The sequence below is a fragment of the Polypterus senegalus genome, chromosome 7, assembly GCF_016835505.1.
Source record: "Polypterus senegalus isolate Bchr_013 chromosome 7, ASM1683550v1, whole genome shotgun sequence".
Taxonomy (NCBI): domain Eukaryota; kingdom Metazoa; phylum Chordata; class Cladistia; order Polypteriformes; family Polypteridae; genus Polypterus; species Polypterus senegalus.
In genome coordinates, this window is record NC_053160.1 from 58,488,822 (window position 1) to 58,502,538 (window position 13,717).

The following is a 13,717-nucleotide window of genomic DNA, read 5'->3' on the forward strand; positions in this document are numbered from 1 at the left end:
ATACTCATAAATAAATCACAATTCTCAATAATACAATCCTCCAACTCTTCCAGATGCGTTGCCACCCTTCCACCCAGTTCAGCTCGTCGTCTGGGGATTTCCCACAGTCCTTTATAGTCCCTGACCCGGAAGTGTTTCCCATCCTTTCGTCAATGTGACTCCTTATCACTTCCGGGTCAGATAAAAAGTCCTCTCCTTCTTTCCGGAAGTACGTCACTTCCGTTGTTGCTTTGCCTATGACGTACTCCCGGGTTATAGGGCACATGTGACTCTCTGGGCCTCCCTGCAGCGTCCTCTGTTGGCCCCTGTGGTATCCAGCAGGGCTGTAGAGGAAAACACCATTGTCCATGATTCCCTGCTGGTATCCGGGGCACCTCCATGCTGCAGGGAGAGCTCCATCCGGCAGACTGGGGGTATTAGCCGGAATGAAAAACTGGCCATAGACCACTACTATATATACTCGTGGATAAGTACTTCCACGGATAAGTCAGGACTTGATTTTACAGTATAATTTCTGGCATTTTATAATGTTGGTCGTATAAGTTGAATGCGTAAAAATTAACACTATTGGTACAAGGTATTATGCTACTCTAACGCCCACCTGAGAGAGTAACCACGGAACATACTGCCTTTTTTTTTGTATGTGGGTGTGGCAATGCACTGTATCAGTGTGTACTCCTAACCTCTCTCTTTCTATTGTGCCTACGTGACCACATGGTAATACCCAAACTATTCTGAAGCAACTTTTGCACTGATTTGTGTTTTTTGTATCTCATACCCTCATACACCTTTATCGTAAGAGCACCCCTTATCTACGATAGAGTGTTCGATCAGAAGAAAATATGAAGCTGATTTTAAATTAAACGTCTTTGAAGTAGTGAAAGAAATTGGTAACTGTGCTGCTGCAACAAAATTCAATGCATCTGAGAAACTGATGCGAGATTGGAGGAGGCAAAAAGATGTAAAAAAAAAAAAAAGAAAATTAAGTGTCGCATTTTTGAATGGGCGTTCACGTTGAGAGGTTGATTTTAGGATTGATTTTTTAGGTTTCAATACCTGATTTAAACGTCAGTATATTTGGTAGTTGGATTCTGGCAAGTACTAGTTCTGCAAATTTTGTAACAAAACAGTAATGATTTCTGAAAGACTGAAAGTATGTTACAACAATCTAGACCAGAACAGGCCATTCAGCCCAACAAAGCTTGTCAGTAAAATCCAATTAATTCTTTCAAAATTATGTTAAGTCTGTTTTAGAAGGTCCCTAAAGTACTTCTGTCTACCACACAACTTGGTATCTTTTTCCATGTGTATATGGTTCTCTGTGTGAAGAAAAACCTCCTAATATTTCTGCGAAGTTTTCCCTTAACAAGGTTCCAACTGTTTCCCTGTGTTCATGCTGAACTAATTTTACAGTAATATTCTTGTGTTAATTTCCTTTATAATTTTCAACACTTCAATCATATTTCCTCTTAATATTCTTTTGCATTAACTGAAAAGGCTCAGCTCTTTTAATCTTGCACTTATAATTCACCTCCTGTAGTCCTGGAATCAGTCTAGTTGCTCTACTCTGGACTTTTTCCAGCTCTGCTATAATATTTGTAGCCTGGAGTTCAAATCTATAATACAGATGAAGCCTCACCAGTGTGTTATACAGGTTGAGCATAACATCCTTGGACTTTACCTCAACACCTCGTGCCATATAACCTAACATTCTCTTTGCCTTCTTAATGGGGAGTGAACACTGTCTAGAATTTGATAGCGACAAGTCTGGTACTCCTAAATCCTTGTCATAGGATGCACTTTCAATTTTCAGACCTCTCGTAGTGTATTTACTTACATTAAATTTCTTCTGGCACAAATCTGGCCAAGCCTATGCCATCCAAGTCCTTCTGTAATGATATAACGGATTCCAAATTATCTGCTAATCCACCTATTTTGGTATCATCTGCAAACTTAACCAGCTTATTACTTATATTCCTGTCTAAATCATGTATATATATTAAAAATAGCAGCAGTCCTAGCACTGACCCCTGTGGAACATGTGGCGAAAAATTGTCACCAAAGAGCTGTTACCTGAAATGAAGGCTATTAGGAACTCAGAGGACAGACAAACAGAATTTATAGCTTTATTGCAATAAAACAATAACATGGACTCAACCCAATTCGGCCAAATCAGATTGAGCCCTGAACAGTTCAGAACTCAAAACTTATATAGTAATTTCTTATCACCCCAACCTAGCTCAGATTAGCTCATTTGCTCTTTTTCTCTGACTCCCCTCTGCACCTGTCCAGCCGATACCTCAAGTTCTCATGGAAACCATTATTATCTCCTGACTTCCCCCTACAGCTGGCCTCCGGTATTTTTTACTGTCTATTGTTCATCTTTATTTTCTGCTTTGGTTATTTTTATTGGCTTCGGCCGGGCAAATGTTCCTTCTTCCATATTTGGGCATTCTCTTATCATTTCCCCTTCCTTGGCCCTCAAGCTATTTTATATTTAGTGGCTGAAGCTAAGCTTTAATTAAAAAGAAATATGGCATGTACCTTCATTTAATTCTTTGTGTGGCATGCCTGACTTGCAATAATTTCTGCACTAAGGTTAATGCTTATATATTTTTCTATATTTATTTATGGTAATACACAAATACACTATTTCTGTTTTCCATACATTTTCCATCATCTTGACCTTGTTATTAGCAATACCTTTTGTTGTTTCTGCTGACTCATTTTTCCAGCTGGCTTCTCACATGCCTACCAGGACCATTTTTCTGTATTATGTCATTGGTATCGTTCCTCAGCTTCCTAACCTTTGAACAACAGGTGTACATGTTCCCCCTTCTTCTGGCCTCGATAGTTTCTGTGCATCATTCTCTTTCTATTCTGTTCTTCCTTTTCCAATATTGGTCATTTTGCTTCCATCTTAAAAATAATGCAATATGACTAATGTTTTTTATTTAACTATTTGCTTGACATATCTTATTTGCTTGACATTCTAATTTATGCTAAATCTAATCCTTCAGAAGCTGTTAATTACTTTTATGGCTATTTATGCTAATATATGCTATTTATTCTAATATATAAATTTATCTCTTCCATAAACACCACTGTTAACATCGGCCAGTTCTGATGAGGTTCCTTACACCATCACCCACTGCTTCCTGTGTCTAAGCCAATTCTGCACCCATCTAAAAACATCACCCTGAACTCCCACTTCTTTTAATTTGATGCCCAGCCTCTCATGTCGCACCTTATCAAATGCTTTCTGAAAGTTCAGATAAATAATATCATAAGCTCCACTTTGATCGCATCCTTTTGTTGCCTCCTCATAGAATTCCAGCATGTTAGTAAAACACGACCTCCCTCTTCTGAACCCATGTTGACTGTTCAGAATAACTCCTATCCTTGCCAGGTGTTGCTCAATCTTATCCTTAACTAGGCTGACCCGCCTTTCAGGGCAACCAACTTTTAAGTTGACCACTTCTTAAGGCACTTCAATATGTAGATCAATTTGATATTTTATACAAACTCATTAGTTTGGTTATATTGCATTTGAGCGGTATTACTTTAATACTCGTAGTTTCTGTTATTTTTGTGATGAAATTGAAATTTTTTTCTATATTGAGGTCGCCCTTTTGAACCCCCCTGATATTTACTACGCGGTGAGGCATTTGTACTCCATTAACATTTATTATTTCCAGAGACATATTTTTGTCTATTTTTCCAGCGCATCGCGCACAAAAGCAAGGGAACGATGGGAGCACCAGAACTCTGCTCACATCATGTCGCTTCGTACCACAAGCTGCAAGTAGTAAGTCTGTGATAAGCGGAATACCGCTACGCTTTCCACTCACAGTACGGAAGGACAATCCCGACCGCTTTAATATAGTAAGAAAGAAGAAGAAGATATCTCACAGTCTGGAGTAGAAAATCATCTTTTACCTGGAAAAACGAAACTACAAATCCCATTGTGCATTGCAAAATGGACGGGGCGTGTGTGAAACTCCACGCCTGCGTAGCACTCACGGGACAGAAGGACAATCCCGACCGCTTTTATATAGAAGGATAATTCCTTCCATTAATATTCCTGTGATGCATGTTAAGCTTACTGGCCTACAGTTGCTTGGATCTGCCCTGTCACCCTTTTTATATAATGGGATGATATTGCCATTTTCCAGTCCTTCGGAATCTCTCCAGTGCGCAGTGACTTCCTAAAAATATGTGTCAAGGGTTTATATATGTACTCATTAGCCTCCTTAAGAACTCGAGGATAAATATTATCTGGTCCTGGTGATTTGATCTGAGCAGCACTTCTCCCTCTACAATTTCCAAATCCCCAAGTACCTTCTTAGTAGTCGCGTTTACCTCTGGGAGGTTATCCACTTGCTCACTTGTAAACACCTCAGAAAAATTTAAGATTAGGGCATCCACTATTTCACTGTCTGTATCTTTTAATTCCCCTTTACTATTTCGGATGCACTTGACCTCCTCCTTGACTGTTATTTTACCACTAAAAAAACTGAAAGAATCTCTTAGGGTCTTTTTTCGCCTTATCTGTTATATTCCTCTTTAACTGTCTTTTAGCCTCCCTGATAGCCTTCTTAATGGTTGCCCTCATGTTCTCATATGTTCTACGATTTACTTTGAAGTCATTAGTCTTACAGTTAGGTCCATAAATATTTGGACAGAGACAACTTTTTTCTAATTTTGGTTCTGTATATTACCACAATGAATTTTAAATGAAACAACTCAGATTCAGTTGAAGTGCAGACTTTCAGCTTTAATTCAGTGGGTTGAACAAAAAGATTGCATAAAAATGTGAGGCATTTTTTAACACAATCCCTTTATTTCAGGAGCTCAAAAGTAATTGGATAAATTAAATAACTGGAAATAAAATGTTAATTTCTAATACTTGGTTGACAACCCTTTGCTGGCAATGACAGCCTGAAGTCTTGAACTCATGGACATCACCAGATGCTGGGTTTCCTCCTTTTTAATGCTCTGCCAGGCCTTTACTGCAGCGGCTTTTAGTTGCTGTTTGTGTGTGGGCCTTTCTGTCTGAATTTAGTCTTCAATAAGTGAAATGCATGCTCAATTGGGTTAAGATCAGGTGACTGACTTGGCCATTCAAGAATTTTCCACGTCTTTGCTTTAATAAACTCCTGGGTGGCTTTGGCTGTATGTTTTGGTCATTGTCCATCTATAATCATGAAACACCGCCCAATCAATTTGACTGCATTTAGCTGGATTTGAGCAGACAGTATGTCTCTGAACACCTCAGAATTCATTCGGCTGCTTCTGTCCTGTGTCACATCATCAATAAACACTAGTGTCCCAGTGCCACTGGCAGCCATGCACGCCCAAGCCATCACACTGCCTCCACCGTGTTTTACAGATGATGTGGTATGCTTTGGGTAATGAGCTGTTCCACGCCTTCTCCATACTTTTTTCTTGCCATCATTCTGGTAGAGGCTGATCTTGGTTTCATCTGCCCAAAGAATGTTTTTCCAGAACTGTACTGGCTTTTTTAGATGTTCTTTAGCAAAGTCTAATCTAGCCTTTCTATTCTTGAGGCTTATGAGTGGCCTTGCAGTGCACCCTCTGTATTTACTTTCATGTAGTCTTCTCTTTATGGTAGACTTGGATATCGATACGCCTACCCCCTGGAGAGTGTTGTTCACTTGGTTGGCGGTTGTGAAGGGGTTTCTCTTCACCATGGAAATGTTTCTGCGATCATCCACCACTGTTGTCTTCCGTTTTTGCGTTGCTGAGTTCACCAGTGCTTGCTTTCTTTCTCAGGTTGTACCAAACTGTAGATTTTGCCACTTGTAATGTTGTAGCAATTTCTCGGATGGTTTTTTTCTGTTTTTGCAGCTTAAGGATGGCTTCTTTCACCTGCATGGAGAGCTCCTTTGACCGCATGTTGTCTGTTCACAGCAAAATCTTCCACATGCAAACACCACACCTCAAATCAACTCCAGGCCTTTTATCTGCTTAATTGATAATGACATAACGACAGACTTGTCCACACCTGCTCATGAAATAGCCTTTGAGTCAATTGTCCAATTACTTTTGAGCCCCTGAAATGGAGGGATTGTGTTAAAAAATGCTTTAGTTGCCTCACATTTTTATGCAATCTTTTTGTTCAACCCACTGAATTAAAGTTGAAAGTCTGCACTTCAACTGAATCTGAGTTGTTTCATTTAAAATTCATTGTGGTAACGTACAGAACCAAAATTAGAAAAAAGTTGTCTCTGTCCAAATATTTATGGACCTAACTGTATATGCCTTATAAAGCAGTTTTTTTTCCTTTGCAACTTCTTTTTTAAATCTTTATTAATCCACCATGGAGTTTTTTTTATTTCCTATTAATTCCAAATTTAGGTATGTATCTGTCCCGCATTACATGTAAAACATTTTTGAACTTGTTCCACTGCTCCTCGACTGTCTCCAAACTTAAAAGCTTATCCCAGTCTATCCTACTTAGACTTTGTCGCATCTGCTCAAAATTAGCCCTACCAAAGTTCAACTTAACAATTTTAGTCTTTGCAGCTGTACTCTTACAAAATACTAAGAATTGTATTACATTATGGTCACTTGCCCCTAGTGGTTCAATCACCTCTACACCCTCAGTTCTATCCTGATTATTACAAAATACTAAATCCAGACAGGCTTCACCCCGTATTGGTGCTTTAACATGCTGTGTTAAAAAACAGTCACTGATTACTTCTAAAAACTCCTGCTCTTGTGCTCCTCCATCTGCAAGGTTATCCCAGTTAATATTTGGATAACTAAAGTCCCCCATGACTATAATATCCCCCTGTAAACTTGCCTTTTTGATATTACTAAAAAGATGTGTGTTGAAATTACTGTCTGAATTGGGTGGTCTATAACACACTCCTAAAATAAGACCTCTTTCCCTAATATTTTCCAGGCGAAGCCACATGTCCTCACAACTGAAGAGGACTTACATTTAAATCCTGTTTGGCATAAACAGCAACCCCACCTCCTTTTCTGTTCTGTCTATCCTTACTAAAAATTTGTATCCCTATGTTACACTCATCCCCATCTTTGTTATTTAGTCAGGTTTCTGTTATTGCTGTAATATCATAACTATGCTCTGCTACATACAACTTACCTTATTTTTGATACTTCTAGCATTAAGGCAAGCTATTTTTAATGTGTTACTCCTTCTACATTTAAATGTTTGCTTAGAATTTACATTACTATGCATTTTTATTTCTACACTATTATTTCTTCTTCCATGTATAGATCTAATTCTGGCCTGTCCTAAACTCCCTGCCCCCTAAGTCCCTAGTTTAAACAATCCTCGACTAGCCTACACATACGCCTCCCCAATACATTGGTACCCCTCCAGTTCAGATGTAACCCATCACGGCGGAACAGGTCCCATCTGTTCCAAAAAGAGTCCCAATGCCCCATAAACCTATACCCTTCTACCCTGCACCAAGCTTTGAGCCACGCATTAAGGCTTCTAATCTCCTCAATCTTACCTGGACTGGCAGGTGGCACAGGCAGAACTTCGGAGAAGACTACCTTGTCAGTTCTGCTCTTCATCTTGGCACCTAACTCCTTGAATGTGTAAATATAACTTGAAATAGCCTCAATCTACACTCATGGCTCAATGACTTCCATAATCGCAATGTGATTCTTGTTAGCTCAAAGCAAAAGTCCACATTTATCAGCACAACCATGATATTCACAGTAAGCAGCCACCAGAACCAATCATCAGAATATCTCTTATAGTTCAAAAAGCAGTGTAGACCACAATACATGCAGATGGAGTACTTCAGATGTTAAGTATGAAGCTGATGGGATCATTGATGTACTACAGTAGAACTTGAAAGGGTTTACAGTTTAATTTGTCATGAATTTGAAATTCGTTTTCTAACCCTACTTATCTTGAAACAGGGATTCAGAGAAGATGGAATGTATCCACACAAGTAATGGGAGCAAGGAACAATCACTGAAAAGACACCAGCTATTCCCAATGAGGACACACACATCAAAGAACAATTTAGCATTAACAGTTCAGCAAACCTGCATGTCTATGGACTGTGAGAAGAAACCAAAGAATCTGGAGAAAACCGACCCATGAAAACTTATATATATCTATAATAATAAAAGGCAAAGCCCTCACTCACTCACTCACTCACTCACTCACTCACTCACTCACTCACTCACTCACTCACTCATCACTAATTCTCCAACTTCCCGTGTGGGTGGAAGGCTGAAATTTGGCAGGTTCATTCCTTACAGCTTCCTTACAAAAGTTGGGCAGGTTTCATTTCGAAATTCTACGCGTAATGGTCATAACTGGAAGCTGTTTTCTCCATTTACTGTAATGGAGATGAGCTTGAACGCCGTGGGGGCGGAGTTTCGTGTGACATCATCACGCCTCCCACGTAATCACGCAGTACATAGAAAACCAGGAAGACCTCCAAAAAGCACTGAAGAAAACATGCATTATATAATTGAGAAGGCAGCGAAACAATAAGAAGCGAGCGAGTGACATATACAACCATATTCATGAGTTCTGCTACTTCGGAAACAAAGCACGATGTAAACCTAAACTTTAAATTAAGTTCATAGACAGGCTGCCGCTGGCGTTTGTAATTTAGTGCCTGCCCATATAAGGCGTCCGTCAGCGCAATCCAATAGCAAACTGCCACTAAATATTCACGGGTGAAGGACTGTGCTTATGCAGAGGAAGATGAGATGGTCAGGGTGGTGTTTGGCACAAACTCAGCGAAACTGCGAGTGAAAGTTTTAAGTGCCAGGACTTCGGTAACATTAAATACAGCCATGGACATAGCACGAGATGGCACCAGCACAGCTGGGAACCTTCGATGCATGTACACCGAGCGGCTCACGTGAACTGACGCAGTGCACAGACAAAAAGCAACAGTTCCAAAGAGCTGAACAAAACCAATTACACAATTGAAAAGGCAGCAAAAAATATGAAGCGTCTGATACATACAAGCATATTCATAAATGCATCTACTGCGGAAACAAAGCACATGGTGGAAAAAGTCAATGTCCCGCTAAAGGAAGACAGTGTAAAAAAAACCCGTGCATGCAGTGTGTCAGGTCTCAGATAAAGAAGAAGACGAGCTGTTTATTGATGCAGTAAGAAACGAATCGATGAATGAAACCTGTCATCTTTACGATTGACAAACACGGAATGTAACTTGAACACAACACATCCTACAAATACGAACCTGATTGAAAGAAACAATGATAATCAAATCCTTGATGACAGCAACACTCAGTAACACTCACAAAACAAATATGGTATATTGACAGTCATGTTACGTTATTTTTAAAATGTTCCCTTTTCTTTTTCATAGCTTTTTTAACACACTACTTCTCCGCTGCGATACGCGGGTATATATATATATATATATGTATATATATATATATACCCCGATCTACATACTCGAATAATGGATACTTTATTCGCCATCAATGATTGTTTTGGTAAAGCCGTACTCAGTGTATTCATTAGATGAACGGTAAAAAAGTAAGAGCGAGGGGAGGATGACTTATTGAGGCATGCAGGCAAAACCACAATAGCACGCGGGCTCGATGTACGAAAAAATATATCTTTTCAAGTTCTATTTAGTCCATATGTGTCAAACTAAAGGGCCACGGGCCACATCCGGCCCGGCGTGTAATTATATCCGGCCCGAGACTTACAAAAGTTAAGCAGGCTTTATTTCGAAATTCTACGCGTAACGGTCATAACGGTCGACAACGTCCACCGTGTTAAACTTTCTTATTTATTGCCCCATCTTCACGAAATTTGGTAGGCGGCTTCCCTGCGCTAACCGAAACCGATGTACTTACTTATTTTGGTGGTATGACGCCACTGTCGACCGCCATATTGAACTTTCCAACGGTCTTTGTTACCTATGGGCCAATCTTCAAGAAATTTGGTACGCGGGTTCCCAACGCTAACTGAATTCTTTTTTTTTTTTTATTTATTAATTTTATTACAATCAATACATAGCAATCAAGTTTTACAAAAAAAAGAATTATGCTAAGAACAGATCGATCCCCACCCTTGAGAGAGAGAGCAAGCCAAACGGTGTAAAATTTAAGGCTTTTAAAAATACCTAAATCAACAAATTCTCTGTGCTTTATAAAATCATTTCAAAATATTACTGATTAGATCCTGCCATGTTTTGAAAAAAGTCTGCACAGATCCTCTAACTGAGTGTTTGATTTTTTCCAATTTTAAATAATATAACACATCAGTTTCCCACTGACTTAAAGAGGAGAGTTTGGGTTCTTCCAGTTTATCAGAATAAGTCTGCGTGCCAACAGTGTAGTGAATGCAATCACAATTTGTTTGTCTTTCTCCACTTTAAGACCCTCTGGAAGAACCCCAAACACAGCTGTTAATGGGTTAGGAGGGATTGTGAGTCCAAGACTGTCTGAGAGGTAATTAAAAATTTTTGTCCAGAATAATGTTAATTTGGAGCAGGCCCAGAACATGTGACCTAGTGAGGCTGGGGCTTGGTTGCAACGTTCGCAGGTTGGATCATGCCCTGGAAACATTTTGGAGAGTTTTAGTCGAGACAGATGTGCTCGATATATAATTTTGAGTTGTATAATTGTATGCTTTGCATATGGAGCTTGAGTGAATTCTCTGCATTGCTACTTTCCACTCCTTTTCTGATATATTAATTGAGAGGTCATTTTCCCAGTGTCCTCTTGGATCTTTGAAAGGAAGGGATTGTAAAAGGATTTTATATATTGTAGAGATGGAGTCTAACTCCTTGAAATTGAGCAATAATTTTTCCAGCGTGGATGAGGGTGCAAGATGAGGAAAATCTGGAAGGTTCTGTTTAACAAAGTTCCTGATTTGAAGATAGTGAAAGAAATTTGTAGCTGGAATGTTAAATTTGGAATGTAATTGTTCATAGGATGCAAAGACGTTGTCTATATAAAGATCTCTAAGCAAGTTAATTCCAAATTTTTCCAGATATTAAAACTGCATATGTTTGTGAGGGTTGAAAGAGGTGGTTCTTTTGCAGGTGCCACAGAAAGAAGCTTCTCCGTCTTAAAATGCTTTCTACATTGGTTCCAGATTCTAAGTGAGTGGAGCACAATTGGGTTATTAGTGTATTGCCGATAACGTGTGTTTATTGGAGCACAAAGCAAGGAATACAAAGAAGTACTGCAGGATTTTACTTCTATTGCGGTCCATGCCTGTGTATGTTCTTCTATTTGTGTCCAGGTTCTTATCGACTGTATATTTGCGCCCAGTAATAAAACTGGAAGTTAGGTAGAGCCATGCCGCCTTCTGCCTTTTGTCTTTGTAGGGTCGCTCTTTTGATGCGTGGATGTTTAGAATTCCAAATAAATGAGGTTATTGTTGAATCTAATTGCTTAAAGAACGATTTATTAATGTATATTGGTATGTTTTGAAATAAAAAAAGGAGCTTAGGAAGAATATTCATCTTAACAGTGTTAATTCTTCCAGCTAGTGTGAGATGAAGGGTTGACCATCTATGCAAGTCTTGTTTAATTTTTTCCATACAGACGACGAAATTTTGTTGATAAAGAGCTTTATGTTTACTTGTGATGTTTACCCCGAGGTATTTAAACTGTTCTGCAATGATAAAAGGAAGGGTGTCTAATCTAATATTATATGCTTGCGAATTCACCGGAAAGAGTACACTTTTATTCAGATTAATTCTGAGACCAGAGAGCTTTTGAAATTCTGTGAGTGCTGCTAAGACTGCAGGCACAGAATTTTCTGGGTCCGATATATACAGTACCATGTCATCTGCATATAATGAGATTTTCTGTTCCAGTCCTTCTCTGCTAATCCCCTTTATCTGATCAGTATTTCGACAATGTATTGCCAGTGGTTCAATGGCAATTGCAAACAGCAGTGGTGACAAAGGGCATCCTTGTCTTGTGCCACGCTCTAGTTTAAAGTAGTCTGAGCAAATGTTATTGATGCAAACTGAAGCTTCTGGGTTAGTATACAGTAATTTAATCCATGCACAAATGTTCGGGCCAAACCCAAACTTCTCCAAAATAGTAAAAAGGTATTTCCATTCAATCATGTCGAATGCTTTTTCTGCATCCAATGATAATAATATTTCTGGGGTGTTTGATTTAGTTGGTGAGTATATTACATTAAACAGGCGTCAAGATTTGAAGATAAGTGTCGGCCCCTAATAAATCCAGTTTGGTCTTGTGATATTATTGAGGGGAGCACTTTCTCCATCCTTCTAGCTATGATTTTAGAGAGTATTTTAACGTCGTTATTCAGAAGTGAAATTGGTCTGTATGATGCACATTGTAATAAGTCCTTATTTTGTTTTGGAAAGACAGTGATTAGTGCTTGGCGAAAGGTTTGTGGAAGAGATTGGTTATCTCTGGCTTCTGTAAATGTTGCTAATAGGAGGGAGCTAGCTGAGCGGAGAATTTCTTGTAAAACTCTGCAGGGTAGCCATCAGGGCCTGCTGCTTTTCCACCTTGGAGTGACTTTATAGCATCCAGTAATTCTGATAATGACAGAGGTTTATCGAGCTCCTCCACACTAATAGCGTCAATTTGTGGTATCTGTAATTTATCCAGAAATGCATTAGATTGTATATTGTCTTCTTTAAACTCAGTAGTATATAGGGATTTATAGTAGTCTCTAAAAGTGTACATTATATTTTTGTGTTCGATGATTTTATCTCCATTCGTGTTAGTAATTACCGAGATTGCGTTGCGCACTTCTTGCTTGTGAATTTGTTGCGCTAAAAGCTTATTAGCTTTCTCTCCATGTTCATAATAATGATGTCTGGATTTGTAAATTAGTTGTTCGGTTTCTTTAGTTGTCAAGAGGTTTAATTCTGAATGTAGAGCCTGCCTCCTCTTATGTAGAGTCTCGCTTGGTAGTCTGGCATGTTCTTCATCTATTTTAGTAATTTCGCTTTTTATCTCTGCTACTTTCTTCGCTTCGGATTTATTTCTGTGGGAAAGATATGAGATAATCTGTCCTCTTAAGAAGGCCTTAAGAGTTTCCCAGAGTATTCCTGCAGAGATCTCAGGGGATGTATTTGTCTCTAGAAAGAATTCAATTTGTTTGGATATAAATTCAGTACAATTCTCGTCAGCTAATAGAAGCGGATTGAGACGCCATCTGCGGGGTGAGTGTATGGGGCTTAGTAATTTCAGCTCCAAGATCATCGGAGCATGGTCTGAAATAACAATAGCATCGTATTTACAAGATTTAATCTTAGGCAAGAAGTTATTATCTATAAAGAAGTAATCAATCCTTGAGTAGCAATGATGTACTGGTGAGTAGAAAGAATATGTTCTTGAATTTGGGTTTAAAAACCTAACTGAATTCTACTTATGTACATAAGCCTGCAGCTCGGTCGCCATGTGAGGCGGCGTTGGGTCCCCCATCCCCACACCTCCCACGTTGTTGGCTGCCTGCCTATATAAGGCCGTCTGTCGCTATGGTCTCTTTATTCCCTTCCTTGCTTCGCCACGGTATTCACGTCTCCCTGCTGATAACTGCAGCCTTTTTATTTAATCCATGGCTTCTCCACTGTTTTATTGTTTGTTTATTACTATTAGTTATTGTATAGGTATTTTAGACTTAGTTTACATTGTTCAGGTACCCATTTCCTTTATTGTTCCAACCGTACCCCCATTAACATGTCTATCAAGGTGATCCCCA